Below are 14,063 nucleotides of genomic sequence, written 5' to 3'. Positions count from 1 at the left end.
CTTTATGTAACTCTGGATAGGCCACATCTTGTATTCAATTCTGGACGCGCCATTATAGGAGGGATGTGGAGACAGCGCAGAGAAGGTTCACCGGGATGCTGGATTAGAGGTCACGAGCTGTAAGGAGAGAGGGAAAAAACTTTGGTTGTTTTCTCTGGAGCAGCAGTGGCAGGCAGAAGTTTATAAGATTATGAGAGGCATAGAGTAGACAGCCGGTATCTTTTTCCCAGGGTCGAAACGTCTAATACTAAAGGACATGTATTGAAGGTGAGGGGGTAAGTTCAAAGGAGATGTGTGGGGCACGCTTTTTTACACAGAGAGCGGTGGGTGCCTGGAATGTGCTGCCAGGGGTGGGGGTGGAGGCAGATATGATAGAGGCGTTCAAATGACTCTGAGACAGGCACATGGATGTGCAGAGAATGGAGGGAGACGGACATTGTGTAGGCAGAAGGGATTCGTTTAGTCAGGCATTTAAATACTAATCAGTTTGGCACAAAATTGTGGGCTGAAGGGCCTGTCCTGTGGTGTACTGTTCTATGTTCTAAGATGGCACGGCCCGGGTGGTCGGGTCTTTGATGATGGACGTTGCCTTCTTGAGGCAGCACATCCTGTAGATACTCCCGATGGTGGGGAGGGATATTCCAGTGATGTACGGGGCTGGGTCCACTCTCTCTGAAACTCCTTACATTCCTGCGCATTCGAATTGCCGTCCCAGACCCTGATGTAAACAGTCAGGATACTATCAACAGGACATCTGTAGAAGTGTGTTGGAGTGTTTGGTGACACGTTCAATCTCCTTAAGCTCCTAAGAAAGTAAAGACACTGGCGCGCCTTCCTTGTGATTGCATCGATGTGCTGGGCCCAGGACAGGTTGTCTGATATGTTAATGCCCAGGAATTTAAAGCTGCCAACTCTCGCCACCGCCGATCCACCAATGTAGACCGGCGCACGTTCACCCTCCTCCCCCTTCCTGAAGTCAACAATCAGCTCTTCAGTTTCATTGACGTTGAGCGAGAGGTTGTTGTTACGGCTCCACTCACCCAGGTGTCCTATCTCGCTCCTGTACACTGACTCATCACCACCTGTGATTTGTCCAACAACGGTGGTGTTGGCGGTGAATTTGCACATGACGTTGGAACCGTGCTTAGCCACACAGTGATGTGTGTACAGGGAGTAGAGCAGGGGGTAAGCACGCAGACTTGAGGTGCCCCTGTGTTGATGATCAGCAAGGAGGAGATGTTGTTACCAACCCTCACTGACTGAGGTCTGTCAATGAGGAAGTCGAGGATCCAGTTGCAGAGGGAGGTGCAGAGGCCCAGGTGTTGAAGCCTGATGATGTTTGGATGGGATGATTGTGTTGAACGCTGAGCTGTAGTCCCTGAACAGCAGCCTGATGTATGAGCTCCTGTTGTCCAGATGGTCCAGAGCAGAGTGAAGAGCCAGAGAAATCGCATCTGCTGTTGACCTGTTGTGGCGGGAGGCAAATTGGAGCAGATCCAGGTCACCCCGAGGCAGGAGTTGATTCGTGCCATAACCATCCTCTCCAAGCACTTCAGTACGGTTGATGTAAGTGCCACCGGACGGTGGTCATTGAGGCAGGTCACCCTGCTGTTCTCGGGCACCGGTACAGTAGATGCCTTAGTGAAGCAGGTGGGAATCTCAGACCACAGAAGTGAGAGGTTGGATCTGTCTGTAACTATTCCAGCAGTTGGTCCGCACAGAACTTTAGTGCTCAGCCGGGAACGCCGTCTGGACCCAACACCTTTTGTGGATTCACCCTGTTGAAGGATGCCCGGCCATCGGCCTCAGAGACTGAGATTCCAGGGTGATCCGGAGATGTGGGTCCCGTGTGGGTGTGTCATAGTTCTCCCTGTCAAAGCGAGCACAGAGCCACTGAGCTCATCTGGGAGTGATGGGTGGCTGCCACTTACACTGCCTGATCTCACCCTGTAGGGCTTGTATTGTGCAAGCCTGCCACAGCTGTCGAGTGTCCATCTGTGGCTCCAGTTCAGTCTCAAGTTGCCTCTTTGCACTCGCAATGGCCTCTGGAGATTGTACCTGGACTTCTTGTCTAACTCTGGACCACCAACCCCAAACGCCACAGATCCAGCCCTCAGCAGATTCCAAATCTCCAGGTTCATCCAGGGCTTCTGGTTGGGGAAGACCCGGAATGTTTCTGTGGGTACACACTCGTCCACGCACGTCCTTATGAAGTTGATGACGACTGTGGCATATTCATTCAGGTCTGCTGATGAATCCTTGAACATGGTCCAGTCCGCTGGCTCGAAGCAATCCGGAATCCACTCCAATGCCTTGTCGTCCAGCTCTTCATCGTCCCCTTCCCCGTGCCGCGCTCTTCAGTCTGTGTCTGTACGCAGGCAGAAGGAGAACAGTCAGGTGGTCGGATTTACCAAGTGCAGGCAAGGGAAGGAGTGGTTGGTGTTCCTGGTGCTGGTTCAGCAGTGATGGGGTGTGTTGGGTCCTCTGGTGTCGCAGGTGATGCGTCAGGAGGCAGAGACTTCTTCAGGCTGGCCTGGTAAACGTCTCCCACCACGGTGTGACAGGGGTTGGGGTACACCACTTGGTTCCTGTTGATCACAGCACTCTGTTCCTCAAGTGCCGGCCTGATGTCTGCCTGAGGTGAGGTGTGGCCCGCAGTCAGGACTCCCGCGCCAGGTTTTCTCCCACCTTCAGATGTGCGGCCTCTGGCTGTGGGTTCTGGCTCTGGGCTTCCCCAGGGCTGCGCTGCCGAGATTCCACATTCTCCTGTTGCACCATCACTCATTTTTTCTCTCTGCTGGGGCATCGTTCCCTCACCGGACGGTGGGGGGGTGGCGGGCTAGTGAGTGTGACGGTGCTAGAGAGGTGTCAGGCTTCAAGGTCAAGGCCCCGTCCCTCCAGGGAGAGGTGCAGGTTGTGCTGAGGAGCACAGAGCTTCATTGACCGACACGATCACAGCCGAGGCTGACAGTCTTCCACGGACTGGGGCCCTGACACCCCAGGGCACAGGATTGTGTCAGGTCAGAGGACTTGCGCCGTGACCTGCTGTCTCACCTCATACGGCGGGGGTCATGCTACCTCACTTTGTACCTCTCGCTGGCCGGTTTCTACAGCCACTACCTCCTGGGTGGCCTGAAGATCTCCCAGTGATGCCTTTACGGTTGATTCATGGGCGAGAGCCGTGATCCCGGGCTCCCACAGGTCGAGGCCCAACAGGGGCTCAATACTGTTCTGGGACACCCGGTTACTGGGACATGAGGCGTGAAACCAGAGGGACACAAGGCTGTTGCGGACGGGCTTCCACACCAGGGCAGCCCCACCATCCCAGCGGGACACCACTGCTGGACCATCTTCCCGACCATTCCTGTCCAGGGGCGGTTCACCTGGTCCTGCTGGATGGAATTTTTGTTTGATCAAAACAAATTCATGACTTCCTGCATTACCTGATCGGACTCACTGCTCCCAGGACGGTCCCACCTGGTGATAACCTGTTGGGTTCAGACCGTGGCTATGGCCTGCGAGAAGGGCTATCCCCATTGGCTGAAAGTTACCAGGGGGTCCAGGGTGGTCGGGGCCCGATGCCTGACCTGTAAATTTGTCCAGGGCCCTTTCCTGGGTCAGGGATGCCTCACCTCACCTCTGCACAGTTCTGGGCGCAGGTGAAACAATTGTCAATGTGTCCACCCCTCCTCACCCCTCCCCATCCCTGTCCACCCCTGCCCACCCCTCCCAACCCCTGTCCACCCCTCCCTATCCCTGCCCACCTTGTCCACCCCGCCCACCCGTCCACCCCTCCCCACCCCTCCCCACCCCTATCCATCGCTGTCCACCCCTGCCTACCCCTGTCCACCCTGCCCACCACTGTCCATCCCTGTCCGCCCATGTCCACCCCTGCCCATCCCTCCCCACCCCTGTCCACCTCTGTCCACCCCTCCCCACTGTCCACCCCTGTCTATTCCTCCCCACCCTGCCCACCCTGTCCACCCCTCCCCACCCTGCACACCATGTACACCCCTGCCCACCCCTCCCCACCCCTGTCCATCGCTGCCCACCCCCGTCCATCCCTGTCCACCCCTCCCCACTGCTGCCCACCCGACACCTGTCCACCCCTGGCCGCCAGTACAGGCCCTTCCTTCATTCTCCGGACCTTCTGTTCCTTGGTGTCTCTGGACGTCACAGCACGGAGAGCCTGGCTTCCCATCCTGTGTCGGTAACACATGCCGCCCGTCTTTCAGGGACGGACGTGCCCCTTCCACCGCCGTTTCAGGTCCTTGTTGACGGAGCCCGACGTTGGTCTGGGTTACAGCGGGGATCGGGAGCTGCCACAGACCCCTGTCCCGGGCACCCTGCTTCAGCAGGCCGCCCGCTCTCCCTCCTGTGATCTGCCGGAACCTCTGTGGCACCAGGCCGGAGATGTGAATTGTAGCCGGGGTACTGAAGGGACTGCCTTCCCCTCGGTGACACTGAACCTCCCCTCCCAAGGGCTGAGCTGCTGCAGACAGACCCAGTGTCAGGGGCAGGCCTGGGGAACATGTCCGGGGGTCTCACGCCCTGAGCCACGGCTGCTCCCTCGGCACCTCGGCAAGTTCTTGGGGAGTTTTCAAGCCGTTGCAGCGGGGGTCCCCCCAGAGACCCTCAGCACAGACCCCACACCCTGCGTTCCTGCCCCCAAGCACAAGAACCTGCGGGAGCCGACCGCTCCCTGTCCTTTGTGGGATGAATGGGCTGTGTGGCCCTTCCTGCGGCTTGTCACCGGGAGATACGCTGGGGCGGAGCGGAATTCCGCGGGCGCTCAGGGACCCTTCCTCCCGGAGCGGAGGCGGGTCCCCCACTCGTCCTCGCCCCCAGCACCGTGAGGGCTGCCTCCTCCACCCCACGGCCGGCCGGCAGCTCGGTCCCATTCACCCGCACCGGTAGCTAGGAGCTGGCCGGCGGCTCCGCTGCCCCCCGCACAGCCCTCTGGCAGTGGGCGCACCTCCGACCCGCCGCACGGATCCCGGGCCACACGCCGCTGCCGCCCCGTGCCGTCGGGCCAGTCACCCGATGCCTGTGCTCCCGCTCGCTGCCACCCGGTCTCCCTGGTCGCCGAACCTCAGCTTCCCCGCTGCCGACCACTGACGGCCGCCGTCCCTCACACCCCTGCCCCGCCGATGCTGCTCCTTCCCCGGGCGTTCCTCCCATCTCTCCGCCTGCAGCTGCCTGACGTCAGGGAAAGCGCCACATTCCCAGCCCGTCCGCCGCCAGCACTGCCCGCGGGATGCGCCTCACACCCCTCGGGGCCGCCTGGCGGAGCTCCCCCTCATCCCCAACCACCGGCCTCCGCGAGGTTTCAAAACACCCCGTTCACGGCCCAAGTCCTGATCGTTGCCTCTGCTCCGGTTCTGGAGGGACACCTGCAGCTCAGGCCGGGTGTTCAGGGGCACGGGCCGGGTGTTCAGGGATACGGGGTGTTCAGGGACACGGGGTGTTCAGGGATACGGGGTGTTCAGGGGCACGGACCGGGTGTTCAGGGACACGGGCCGGGTGTTCAGGGACACGGGGTGTTCAGGGGCACGGGCCGGGTGTTCAGGGACACGGGGTGTTCAGGGATACGGGGTGTTCAGGGACACGGGGTGTTCAGGGACACGGGGTGTTCAGGGACACGGGCCGGGTGTTCAGGGACACGGGGTGTTCAGGGATACGGGGTGTTCAGGGACACGGGGTGTTCAGGGGCACGGGCCGGGTGTTCAGGGACACGGGGTGTTCAGGGACACGGGCCGGGTGTTCAGGGATACGGGGTGTTCAGGGACACGGGGTGTTCAGGGATACGGGGTGTTCAGGGACACGGGCCGGGTGTTCAGGGACACGGGGTGTTCAGGGATACGGGGTGTTCAGGGACACGGGGTGTTCAGGGGCACGGGCCGGGTGTTCAGGGACACGGGCCGGGTGTTCAGGGAGACGGGGTGTTCAGGGGCACGGGCCGGGTGTTCAGGGACACGGGCCGGGTGTTCAGGGACACGGGGTGTTCAGGGTCACGGGGTGTTCAGGGACACGGGCCGGGTGTTCAGGGTCACGGGGTGTTCAGGGACACGGGGTTTTCAGGGGCACGGGGTGTTCAGGGTCACGGGGTGTTCAGGGACACGGGGTGTTCAGGGGCACGGGGTGTTCAGGGGCACGGGCCGGGTGTTCAGGGTCACGGGGTGTTCAGGGGCACGGGCCGGGTGTTCAGGGACACGGGCCGGGTGTTCAGGGACACGGGGTGTTCAGGGTCACGGGGTGTTCAGGGACACGGGGTGTTCAGGGGCACGGGCCGGGTGTTCAGGGACACGGGGTGTTCAGGGTCACGGGGTGTTCAGGGACACGGGCCGGGTGTTCAGGGACACGGGGTGTTCAGGGGCACGGGCCGGGTGTTCAGGGACACGGGCCGGGTGTTCAGGGACACGGGGTGTTCAGGGACACGGGGTGTTCAGGGGCACGGGCCGGGTGTTCAGGGACACGGGGTGTTCAGGGACACGGGCCGGGTGTTCAGGGACACGGGGTGTTCAGGGGCACGGGCCGGGTGTTCAGGGACACGGGCCGGGTGTTCAGGGACACGGGGTGTTCAGGGACACGGGCCGGGTGTTCAGGGACACGGGGTGTTCAGGGACACGGGCCGGGTGTTCAGGGGCTCGGGGTGTTCAGGGGCACGGGGTGTTCAGGGGCACGGGCCGGGTGTTCAGGGACACGGGCCGGGTGTTCAGGGGCACGGGGTGTTCAGGGGCACGGGGTGGCCGGGCTCCGACTTCCGAGCACCTTGCGGCAACTTGTCATCGGAGCCCGGGTCCCGGCTCCTACTCTGTCCCAGCACTTCGACCAACAGCCCTCTGCGTGTGTTTTACCCGGGTGCCCTCTACCCCCGCGGCAAACCAAAGGACACGGTCGGATCCCAGTGCAAACTCAGCCTCGCTCACACACACACACAGTTAATCATGCGAGACCTCACTCACTGTGCGTCTGTCCCAGGTCACGGGCGTCTTCACCGGGCTCCCGGGGTCCACAGTTGGTGCCCCTCACTACCTCGGTCTCCTGCCTCGGGTGGCCAGAGCTGCCCTCGCTCCCGTGCTTGGAGCCTGTGGAGTCGGCCCTCGCCGTCTGTGTCCTCACCGGCTGCTCTCCAGGTTCTGCAGCGCTGACCACCTGGTGCGGTTACCCTTGCGGAGGTTAGTTGCGGCTGTCCAAAAGCTTCCCCAGCCTTGACCGGTTGGATGCCGAGGTGGTAGGACAATGAGTGTGGGGGAAGCTCCAGTGAACCCGGGGCTCCATTCCGTCGGTCTCGGTGTCGTTTCTTTCCGCTCCACAGACACTTCCGTTAAATGTTCAGTCACCGATCAATGACGTGCCTGTGGCCAGTGACATGTCCTTGCCAAGTGTCACGGACCTGTGGCCTCAGAATGAACCCAGACAGTTCCGCCCACTTGGGTCTTCCACTAGTGCAAGGGGAGCCTGGCCACCGTGGCCGCCCCCCGCTCCGGGGAGCTGCTTGGCCAGAATGCTGGGTGTTGGCAGCGAGCACCAGCCACCTCGGTCAACTTCCGAGGGAAGTCAGCCGGGCAGCCTTGGCGTGGGACATGGAGAAGTCCCAGAGAGGGAAGCGGTGATATTTGGGAAGGGGCAGCTGGCCGTGGGTTGGGAACAAGCAGGATGTTGACGAGTCTGTCGGAGTCACAAACTACACACAAAGTGCAAAAGTCGAAGGAACTTACCAACGAACGTGGCTGTGATCAGAGGAAGAGGAAACTGAACACCCAGTGAGATGTTCACTGGGGCTGTGATCAGGTTCCAAAGGAGGGTGGAGACAGATTAGAGAGAAATTGTTGCATTGCAGCAGGGGTCAAAAGCCAGGAGACACGAGACTGGCAAAAAAAACCAAAAGTGGGTTGAAATGAGATTTTCCAGTTGATGGGTTACCGGGAATGGTTGGAGGGAGAAAGCATCGTTTTGTGGAGTAGCCGTTGTTGGAGTGGGTCAGTGTCGAGAGGGTCAGTGTCCGAGAGGGTCAGTGTCGGAGTGGGTCAGTGTCGAGAGGGTCAGTGTCGAGAGGGTCAGTGTCGGAGTGGGTCAGTGTCGGAGTGGGTCAGTGTCGGAGTGGGTCAGTCGGCGTGGGTCAGTGTTGAGTGGGTCAGTGTCGAGTGGGTCAGTGTCCGAGAGGGTCAGTGTCCGAGAGGGTCAGTGTTGAGAGGGTCAGTGTCGGAGTGGGTCAGTCGGTGTGGGTCAGTGTCGGAGTGGGTCAGTGTCGAGTGGGTCAGTGTCGAGTGGGTCAGTGTCGGCGTGGGTCAGTGTCCAAGAGGGTCAGTGTCCGAGAGGGTCAGTGTCGAGTGAGTCAGTGTCGAGTGGGCCAGTGTCAGAATGGGTCAGTGTCGAGTGGGTCAGTGTCGAGTGGGTCAGTGTCGGAGTGGGTCAGTGTCGGAGTGGGTCAGTGTTGGAATGGGTCAGTGTCAAGTGGGTCAGTGTCGGAATGGGTCAGTGTCGGAGTGGGTCAGTGTCAGAGTGGGGGACTGAGGTTTCGGTGAATAGAGGCAGAGGTGAAGTTCCGTTAAGTTCTCTTTATTTGTTATTGCGCTGGTTGAGCAGTGGGAATGACACCCAGGGCAGTGTGTGCTCCGCTTGCAGGATGCGGGAAGTCAGGGAGAACTCATGTCCCCGATGACAACACCTGCGAGAAGTGCATCGCTGCAGCTCCTTACAGGCTGTGTTAGGGAACTGGAGCTGGAGCACCTTTGGGATCATGCGGGACACTGAGGGGTTGATGGGAGCTACAGGGAAGCAGTTATACTTAAGTTGCAGGAGGCAGGTAGCTGGGTGACCGTCAGGCGAGGGAAAGGGAAGAGGCCGTCAGTGCCGGGTAGCCCTGTGGCCGTCCCCTCAGCAACATTATTTTAAATAGTGTTGGGGGGGGGGAAGCAGGGAAACGACCTACCGGGGGAGAGCCACAGCGGTCAGGTCTCAGGCACTGAGTTTGGCTCTGTGGCTCAGAAGGGAAGTGGCGGGGGGGGAGAGGCGAGCAGTAGTGACAGGGGATTCATTGGTCAGGGGAGTAGACAGGAGGTTCTGTGGACAAGAACAAGACTCTCGGATGGTATGCTGCCTCCCAGGTGCCAGGGTCAGAGATGTCTCAGATGGAGTCCACAGCATACTTAAGGGGGAGGGAGAGCAGCCAGAGGTCGTGGTACATGTTGGTACCAATGACATAGGCAGGAAAAGTGATGAGGTCCTGCAAAGTGAATTCAGGGAGTTAGGTGCTAAGTTAAAAGACATGACCTTGGGTGGTGATCTCAGGACTGCTACCTGTGCCACGTACTCGTGAGGCAAGAAATAGGAATACAGTGCAGTTTAACATGTGACTAAGCAGATGGTGCAGGAGGGAGGGCTTCAGATTGTCAGATCATTGGGCTCTCTTCCAGGGCAGGTGGGATCTGTACAAATGGGATGGTTTGCACCTGAACTGAAGGGGGGCCAATATCCTTGTGGGAAGGTTTGCTGGTGGTGCTTGGTGGGGGGTGGGGGGCGGGTGGGAACCAGAGTGGCAAGTGGACAGGCTGTGCGGAGAGCAGATGTTAAGACTACAAGCAAAGATGGAAACCAAAAGGTTTGACATGGTGGGACCTATTTCAATGCAGGGAGTATTGTAAGTAAGGGAGATAAACTTAGTGCATGGATCCGGACATGGAATTATGATGTCGTAGCCATTAGTGAGACTTGGTTGCAGGAGGGGCAGGACTGGCAGCTCAGTGTTCCGGGGTTCTGAGGCATTATAGGTGGGACTGAGCAATAAAAAAAGGACGTCCACATTATTGGGACCATATTATAGACCCTCCCAATAGTCAGTGGGATTTAGAGGAGACATTTGTAGACAGCAGACAGTTTTAAGAAAAAGAAGGTTGTGATAATAGGTGATTTTAACTTTCCACATATGGGTGGGTGGGCAGGGCCAAACATTGATTGGCAGTGGTGTGTCTTTCGACCGGGTAGGGGCAGTGCTGTCACGGACAGCCACGATCCTCCGACAATACAATCCACCCCTCGGAAGTCACACCACAGTCAATCATGGTAATAACTATTTCTAAGCCTAAAACTATGTATATGTCAGCACTAATGAAAGGCAGACGTGCTCTTGATAACCTGGCACACACAGCATGATATACAGACAGCAATAACGAGAGTGAGAGCAGTCACCCAGTGGACGACAGTTGCCCACCATCCCCCCAGAGAACCAAACGGCCACCAGTTTTCCCATGAGGTGTCGTGCTGTAGGAGCTGGTCCCTCGCTTTTTGAATTTTAGCCACCGAGTTCCAAATATGAGCAGTCAAGTCGGTGATATTCCTTGATTCATCAGGGATAAATGTACAGAACTCCTGACCAATCACTGCACAAGTACCACCATCAGCAGCGAGTAGGTAATCCAGAGCCATTCGATTCTGCAGGGCGACCATCCTGATGGCCATCAGCTCTGTCACCGGACATGTCACGGCGTCTTCGGTGTGTTGCAGTGCCACTGTTGTTTCGTTGGCCAGCGTCTCGAGCATGCTGGCCATCTGGATGACCTCACGGGACAATCGGGCTGTGCCATATGTGAGAAAGGCTATCATCCAAAACCTCTCTGCCTCCGTAATGGCCCTCTTGTCCCGACGGCCGCTGTATGCCGGGTGCTCCCCAAGGTCATCTGGAGTGTGGATATAGGGCACCACAAACACTGGAAAGCAGCAATGGTACCAGCTCGTGGGGAGCCACGGGGTAGGCACGGTGGCCGCAAATCCAGTGGGTCCCCTTCAAAGTCCAGGGAGCCCCCAGCTTGGCGGCACCATCGGCAGTGGTCACTGGGGCACCCGGATACCGGTTTCACTTGCAGTCACTGTGACCGACTGAAAGGGTGGAACCGTGCTCATTCGGTTCCACCCTAAGCAGACCTAAGGAATGCAGACCCAGCATTCCTTAGGTCTGCTCACTGGCTGTGGAATGACCCTGAGAGTCGGAACTTGGGTGGAGGTCAAATTGTAGGGAGGGAAATACCAGTTCGTGAAACACCCACCCCATCGGGGATCGCTGGAAGTACGTTATGTAGTGGTGAGCGGAGTGGTGGGGGACTGCCATTGGGCTCCCCCCACCCACCCCCCCAAGACAGATCTGCCAAAACCCACAGGAGCAAAAAGTCTATGTAAACAGTTCATCTGAAAGTCATCCAGGGGATCGGCGTAAGTGGCAGAGCTTCATCGGCGTGTGCTGGGGTTTGCACCCAAATCCAGCAGTCGGATCTACTAATGATGCTGGCAAATTCATAAGCAACTCTGCGCCCTTGGATCTTCTGCCAGAGGCTCCATTCAGTGACCGTCTCACTGGCTGATACCTGTAATTCAAAAGGGACACCTGTCTGGCTGGGAGCAAGTGGCAGTGCTTGTTCCACAGCTCGCTTTGCTGTTTCAAAAGCAGCCTGTTGGTTGGGTCCCCAAAAGAACGTGGCTTTCTTGCAGGAGATTAAACCATCGCAGATAGTGGGGCTATGAATATCTAAATCCACCACTGCATGCCAAGGCTTGTCCGGGCACCCCGCAATGTCCTCCACTAGGGTCACTATGTTGGCATGGCTGCAGCAAGAGTGGGGGCAGACTCGTGGAGGTGTCTGTAGTCCATTGTCATGAGCCACATCCCATTCTTTTAGCAGACGGGCCAGACAGGACCGTTGAAGGGAGAGGCTGCGGGTCTAATGATGCCCTCCTGCAGTAGGGCTTGGACGGCCTCAGTGATATCTCAGTGTCCCCCCGGCACTCTGTACTGTCGGCTACAGACGACCTTGGAGGGAGGAAGGACAACAACTGGTTACCGTTTGGCTGCCCCAACTACGACTGTAGCCCGTGCGACCCCGAATGTCCCTCTAAAACATTGATTCCCAGAATGCACTCAGGTGAAGCCGTTATCAACACTGTTATGGGTTGAGGAGGTTGGTTCCCGATGGCCATGCGGATCGTGACTTCCCTCGCAGGTAAAAGGGAATCCCCCCTAACCCCACTATTTGCGTCTGTGTCCCTTTGCATCTGTGTCGCCCGGGATGATGGTGTGTTGGGCACCTGTGTCGATGAGTGCCATCCACCTCTGTATGTTCCCCCTTCCCCAATGTACAGTGATGGGTATATGTGGCCTCAGGTCTCCTGGGCAGGAGAGGGCGGTGGAACAAATGTGCCAGGACCCCTGGCCTTCATCCTGTGGGAGGGGGGTGGAGGTCTGCCACCCTGTGGGTGAAGGTTCCTGCTGGCGGGGATTGGCTATTTCCTGTATCAGCAGGTCCCAGAGCTCAGCCCTGAGGGTAGGAGAGATTGCTTCGAGTGGGGGAGAGACAGAAGCAGGGTCATCGGGGGCAGCCCGCGTGGCCTGGAGGTTGGGGGTGACCCCTGTGTCGGGCTTGATCCCGGGGTGGTTGTGGGTTTTCCCCTGGCCAGATGCTCCCCCCGCCCCCCAAAGCTCTTTCCACAGCGTGTAAATGGCGGAGGTCGGGATCCCATCTATGCTGGCACGGTCCACCCCTGCGCACAACAGGTCCAAGAATAGCCATTTGCATGTAAAATGAGGGGTTGTGACTCCAGCCCTCGTCTTTGCCCTACGGACCTGGGTGGGTGCCCCCCGCTGCATGTACTCTAGCCCTTCCAGGAGGGTGATGGCGTCCCGCATGGTCTTCCCATTAGCTGGTCCCATGAGGGGCGGGACCATAGAAACATCTACAGCACAATCCAGGCCCTTCGGTCCACAAATCGTGGTGACCAGGTATCCCGCTAGTGCGCTGGTCACCCTGGTGTTTTCTAAAAAGTTGCGATCGCCGGCCCTCTTGTAAATGCCGTTCACCAGCACCCACTCCCTAATGACCCCGGTGCCCTCACTGACCGTATTCCATTGCGGTCACCCGTATAAATCCCAATCGAGAAGGGTAGGGTACCGGACCCTCACGGCATTCACCACACGATCCCATAGGGTAGCGCTGTCCCAGATCCTATCCTATGGCACCAGTAGGGCATTGTTGACACTCTGCTGGTTGGACAGACTCCCCAGGGCACTCGCTTCCTGGTGAGAGAGGCTCACGTTGGGGGCCCCCTCATCCCACAGTCGGAGCAGCCATGCAGCTAGGTGCTCACCTGGCCGCTGGAGGTATCAATCCGCCAGCTGAGTCAGCTCCTTGGCTGAGAAATCCTGGGTCTCCGTAGTCTCGGAGGGACCACGGGCACTTCCCCCTGTGAGGGCCTCATCCCCATTCCCCTCCCTTCCGTGGCAGACCTGGGACCGCGTGATCAGGGGTTGAGCATGCAGGGGTTTGGGTGCGTAGGGGGAAGGGCGGGTGTGATGGGACCCAGGCTCCTCGGGCACCCCCTCCTCGTCAGTATCTATCCATATATCCCCATCCCCCAGCCATGCGTCCAGCTTGTCGCCGCGCTGGACAAGGGCTCGAATTTTGAGTGGGTCCGGCTGCCAGCCAGACCAGCGAGCTGTCTGCGCCTGCTGCATTTGGATCAGCCTGCAGGCGACCTCAGTACTTCCGGCCTTGAGGTAGTTGGCTTGGGTCTGGGCAGCCTGGACTGCCTCCTGCAGCATACAGCAGCGCTGCTGGAGCACCTCGATCTCCTGGTCTTTTTGGAGACACATATCCTGTATCTGGCCAGTAATCCTGACCTGGCATCTCAGGAGGGACAGAAGGCACACCTTTGACTCCCCTTAGCCTTGGGGAACCCCAACCTCTGGAGAAGGGCGACCATGTGGTGCCCCAGTTTCTCACCGTGCGGGTCTAACTGCTTGCCCCAGTCCACTGGTTTGCCGTGGTCTGCCGGCATGCTGGCCAAGCTCCCAAATCCATCCCTCTTGTTGGTCCACCCGGGAATCCTATCCTCGGTGCCTGCACTGGCTTTGTTGACCCTGTTCCAGAATATCCCTCCCCGTGTCTGTGTTCAGCCAAGACCTTTGAGACCCTGCTTGCAGCGCCAAATGTTGTGAAACAGATTCACAGATTCAGGGTCTCAGAAGGCGAGGACTCTGAACACAGTCTTAGAGATAAATGATTTATTTACAAAAG

The sequence above is a fragment of the Pristis pectinata genome, chromosome 24 (assembly GCF_009764475.1).
Source record: "Pristis pectinata isolate sPriPec2 chromosome 24, sPriPec2.1.pri, whole genome shotgun sequence".
Classification (NCBI taxonomy): Eukaryota; Metazoa; Chordata; class Chondrichthyes; order Rhinopristiformes; family Pristidae; genus Pristis; species Pristis pectinata.
The sequence above is the reverse complement of the archived record's forward strand: the minus strand, read 5'-3'. Positions refer to the sequence as shown.